The following is a 5,882-nucleotide window of genomic DNA, read 5'->3' on the forward strand; positions in this document are numbered from 1 at the left end:
AGGAAGGAGCTGAATGCATAGGGAAATATTACTTCTCACTGCATTCATTTGTATGACTTATTTTTAGCACATTGAGTAATTATTTTTCAGTTTTCTCTTTTATTCACGGCAAACTTCACAAGAGCTAGAACTGTGTCTTTTTCATCTTTGCATCTTCTACAGTCCAGAGCCAATAGCTTGTACATGGAGGATGCTCCAAAAATAGTTTAATTGGATAACCATGTCAATCATCAACTTGGCTTTTTCAAGGAACTGACTTACTTTCAAGATCCCATCCAAAATTTATATCCTATATTGTGTGTACTTCAGAACGATACTTTCAAAGGTAAGGGTGAAAATAAGATTTCATAATAGATTCCAGAGCATAATGGGAGAATCTTTGTCAAAAATAATGAAAATAAGTGTCAAAATTCATCAGCTTCTAGACACATTTCTAAATGCCTTTTTTCTTTTCACAAGTGAGAACCTTAAACCCTTAGCTAGTTTCTTTCCTTTTCTTTTTTTCCAAAAAATCTTTAATATAAAATATATATTTAAGGCACAATGCTGTTCTTAATGCATTCAGATGACTTACAGACAAAAGGTCTCTTTGGGCTGCTATGAGGCTATTATATATATAATAACTGTACATTTTAAGTAGATTTTCAACACAATAAATATTAACAATTGTTCTCAGAAACACTCAATGTTTAGGGTACACTTTTTCTTGCTCTGTTATAGGATTTTTTTTCTTGTTTTAACATTGCATCTACAAGAATATCTCAAGTAGTGAAACACTGGGCAGGGATAGGTGCACTATCTTTTAAAAATTGTTTTTCAGGAAAAGAAAATCAATAAATTTTAACACAAGGAGTTAATGATGCCATCTTTTTGGATAGCACAAGTGCATTCTAAACCATTAACTAGATCTTCAGAAATAAATGGGTTGGCTTTTTTTTTTTTTTTTTTTTTACATTTTTAGCTTTTCCTATATTTTTACTCTCAGTTTGAATAAAGTAGAATAATTTTCTTTGAACTCTATATTCCCACCTCTCAGGTATGAAAGACAGTCTGTACTATATCTTACTTTGTTGAGTCCATTGTGTCAAAACAAGATTCCTTTATGAACTCTATAAATAGAGTACAGGGCCCAAGCAAATTAGTAAATTATGCTGAACAAAGCATGACTCTGCCACGTCTTTTTGCTCCTTTGAAGTTAGGAATCAGAACAAGTTTTCTATAAAGAATAGTGTGGTAGTTAGATTCAGTTGTCACCTTGGCCAGGTGAAGGCACCTAGTTCTGTTGCTGTGGACCTGAGCCAATGGTACGTGAACCTCATCTGTTGCCGATTACATCTGCAGTTGACTAGGAGGTGTGCCTGCTGCAACGAATGATGTTTGACTTAATTGGCTGGTGCTTAAGTGAGAGAGCTAAACGTAGCACAGCCCAAGTAGCTCAGCATACCTCATCTCAGCACTCGCAGCTCAGCCCAGGCCTTTGGAGATGCAGAAAGAAATCACCCTGGGGAAAGTTGTTAGAACCCAGAGGCCTGGATAGAAGACCAACAGAGACCATCCTGTGCCTTCCCACATAAGAAAGAACCTCAGTTGAAAGTTAGCTGCCTTTCCTCTGAAGAACTAACAAAATAAATCCCCTTTTATTAAAAGCCAATCTGTCTCTGGTGTGTTGCATTCTGGTAGCCAGCAAACTAGAACAAATAGGTAGCCTAGGCCCGGTGAAGTGACGTTCAGACATTTACTGCATGTAAGAGCACCAACACATTGGGGCAACTAGAAATTTGGTCCTCACAAATAGTGGGGCTGGGCTGCCCACTCCTTGTGGTTTGTAGGTCACCAGAACTGAATATGGTGACTCAGCTGGGTTCCAGGTATCATTTCTTTTTCTCTCACTTGCCAGAATAATGGTACCCAACTTTGTTTTTCCTTTTTTCCATAACTCTGAACTGGTCCTCAGGGAAGTTCTGCTACCCTTATGTCCTAAAGTTAAACTAAGTTAGGAGTTACTATACTTCAAAAGTCATTGGGTAAAATTTAAACATCCCCATAGTCATCATATCTGAAAGAAATCTTTCAATATTCAGGCTTAGTGTGTGAAATACCTCAGGCTGGCCTCTCCCAGTACTCTCTGAACATCATACAGGAAGAAAAGGGAGAACGAAAAGCCAATATGCTAGTGATCAGTCAGAACTATCTTCAGCATGAGACAATGCCACAGACTGCTGTTGTAATCCTGCCTTCCTGGGCTGGAGGCAGAGGGGAAGAGGGAAGGAAAAGGAGTCCTGGAAATGGACTCTCCTCTCTACCTCCATTCCCTGTCCAAAAAGCCTTCCACCACACACACACACACACACACACACACACACACACACACACCCCTACCTAGCCAGGAGAATAAGAATGCATCTGTTACTAGGAATCCTTGGTGACACTTCCATAGACCCTAGCCATTGCTAATTTTCAGTTCTTGAGGCCACACGGTGGGGCAGATGATCCAAAAGTGTGTGCTCCATGTAATATGACCATATTTTCTGAGTCAAATTGAAACACATTGCTCGATTCCTTGGTCTAACCACACATGGTCTGGCAAAAGCACAGAATAGCACATTCTCATCAATTCTAAGAGACCTATTGTTTTTTTTATTTTAGTACCACTGAAATAAGGATGTGGCTTACCATCAACGACACGTCAGCTTAACTGGTACCATTTCTTTTCTTTATTAGCGGTTCAAAAAATAAAGGTGTGTCTTATAATCGACGGCGTCTTGGACTCAGTAAAATATATTTGATCCCAGGATTATTCCAGATAATATTTTCTCTTTTTAAAAATTAGTTATTTTGGAGGGTGCAAGGATAGTTCAGTGGTAGAATTCTTGTCTGCCATGCGGGAGACCAGAGTTCGATTCCCGGCCCTTGCATTTCCCAAACAAACAAAAAAACAAATAAACAAAAATTCAACAAATGGGGCAGCAATAAGAGGATGCTCACATGGAAAAAAATGAAATGTGGCTGCTGGTCAAGCAGCATACAAAAAGGAAAACTTTTAATTATTGGGCAAAGCAATGCTTTCCTAGCTTCCTTGTATTTACATAAAGATAAGAGTGAAAAGATCTCATCCTACTCCATTGACTTAGGAGCTTTCTTGGCCAATGAAAAGCCAATATGTTAGTGATTAGTAAGAACTATCTTCAGCATGACACAATGCCACAGACTGCTGTTGTAACCCTGCCTGCTTGGGCTGGAGGCAGAGGGGAAGAGGGCAGGAAAAGAAGGAGTCCTGGAAATGGACTCTCTCAACCTACTCTCTCTGTCCAGAAAGCTTTCCACCAGACACACACACACACACACACACACACACACACACACACACCTAGCCAGGAGAATAAGAATGACTTAAGATCCTTCTTGGCACCATTAACCCTTACAGATAGCCTCTATGTTACTTTGTGAATAACGTCAAAGTTTCTTTATACATGCACAAGTTAATTATATATATATATACATGTATATTCTTTTTTTTTTCCTGAGAGATTTTCCCAAATTGCCCTTAATGGTTCAACCAGCTTACATTGCCACTAGCAACAGATAAGAGTGCTTGTTTACTCACAGCCTCAACCATACAAAAGTGTTACTGAATTTTGGAATTTGTGGCAATTCAATACATTACAAAACTATGTTTCAGTAGAGGTACGGTTTTCATTTCACTTGATACAACTGACATGGAACATCTTCTTGATATGTTTAAGAATCATTTTTGTTTCCTTTACTATAAAATCTCTTCCATATCTTTTGACCATTTTTCTACTGTATTGGTCTTTTCTTTCTTATCATCCAGAAGTTTTCATATTTGCTATGGAAATTAGTCTCTTATGTGTGATACTGGGTGGCTGATATTTTCCCCAATTTTTCATTTTGTCTTTTGACCCTCTCCATGAGCTCCCCCATAAGGAATTTATTTTTATGTATGTAGATTTATCTATCTTTATTTTATGGCCTCGAGATTTTGTATTGTAGTTAGAAAGGCCTATTCCATCCCAAGCTTATAAAGGAATTAACCTTTTTTTTCTAGAAAATTAAAGCTTTCTGTTTTTGCATTCAATTCTTAATTATTTTTCAGATGGCTGACCAGTTGTTTCAACTTCTTTATTAAAAAGGCTACCTTTTTCCCATTTAGAGATGCCTTTATCATATACTAAATTTTTATGTATATTTGAAACTAGTATGTTCCATATGTCTATGTATATGTTTTAATTATTGAAGCTTTGTAACATATTTTAACATCTGGTAGAGTTATTTCTCCCCACCTCTTCCCACCGCACCCACATCATTAAGTTTCCTTGGCTATTTTTATTTAGTTCTGCACAAATACTTTAGAAACAGTGTCTCTCTCTTCATCCCACCCTGTCCCCCAAAATGTTTCCCTACTGGCTTGTCACAGTCCTAAGATTCTACCATCAGATAAAATGAATTAGGAAGCCCTGAGAACTAAACAATGCTCTATCACCTTAGGCTGTGAACTAGGGCAGCCACCACATCTTCTCAATTTTCTCATTGACAGAATGGGGACAAATTTAAGAAAAAGACAACTTCCACAGATTTTTCTAAGATTCTTTACAATTCTAAACTCTTCTAGTTGAAAGCTGAAGCTCATATGAGAAGTTTTAATCAGCAGTGTACCCATTTCTCATAAAGATGATTAGATGATTGCTTTTGATTTTGTGTTACAATCAACTAAATTTTTTTTTAATGATATGACATAATTTGCAATGGGGGAGATTTAAAAGAAATGACTTGTTTTTCCTTACTAATCAATATTTAAATGGTAGAACTGGTGCTAAATCATATTTTCCAAACCATTTGCCTTTTCTGGTTCAAGACAGTATACTAAATGAAGAATCTGGTATAAGGAAACTGCCAACAAAATGTAAAAGGTTTGCTTCTATTTTTGTTTTTGTTTTTTTTTTCTTTTCACTATTTCTGTACATTGCTCGCTGACCAAATGTTATAAGATCAAAGACTCTAAATGCAGTTTTCTTACATATGACTGAGTGGCTGCTAAGAGCATTGATTACATATGATGGCCAATCTCTGGGACAATACTGTACTCTAAATTGCGTTTCATGGATTGAAAAAAAAATGAACCAATAAAAAATTGAGTTGGTTGCATTCCAACTGAAAAGTACATTATTAAAAAAATCTTGCCAACAGCTTGGCATAATATCAATTTGTGTCACCAAAATACTACTGCAATTAAATGCTTAGTACCCTCTGATCTAAACCACTTTTATGAACTAAGAAGCTGAATAAAAGCCTTTTCTGGCAACTTCTATTTTATTCACTAATTTATTCATAAACAGATTTTTCCCTCTTCCTTTTATCAATGGCTCTGTTAATTGGACTTTGTTAGAATATACAGTTTAAAGTACAAAACCAAAAAGAAAAGTCTATTTTCAAGATAGCATTTTTATACTTTCTGCAGATCAGGGCCATACATATGTAATATGCTTCTGCACAGAAATAAAGCATTCTTAAAGTGATTGACCTACATGAAAATCTCATTTCAGCTTGAAAAACTTTCCTGTGCAAAAACATAAAGCTAAGAGAGAGGATCTGTAGTTATTTCAATAATTCACAAGTTACTTGGGTACTAATCCTCATGGGAGTTGCATGCAAATCCCCAGATATCAAAATATCCTTGACTGGGTTGACTTCTAATTTAGGAGTTTACTAGAGCCTGCAGTTCTACTGCTGGAGTCTGTGATAGTGTCAGATCCCATAAATGAAGCATGGAGGACTGGTTATCAGCCTGGGTAAAATGCCAAAGAGTGCCCAGAGCACATGGTAATTGAAAACTCAAGGAAGCCTGCATTTCTGTAAGCCAGTAC

The sequence above is a fragment of the Tamandua tetradactyla genome, chromosome 7 (assembly GCF_023851605.1).
Source record: "Tamandua tetradactyla isolate mTamTet1 chromosome 7, mTamTet1.pri, whole genome shotgun sequence".
Lineage (NCBI taxonomy): Eukaryota > Metazoa > Chordata > Mammalia > Pilosa > Myrmecophagidae > Tamandua > Tamandua tetradactyla.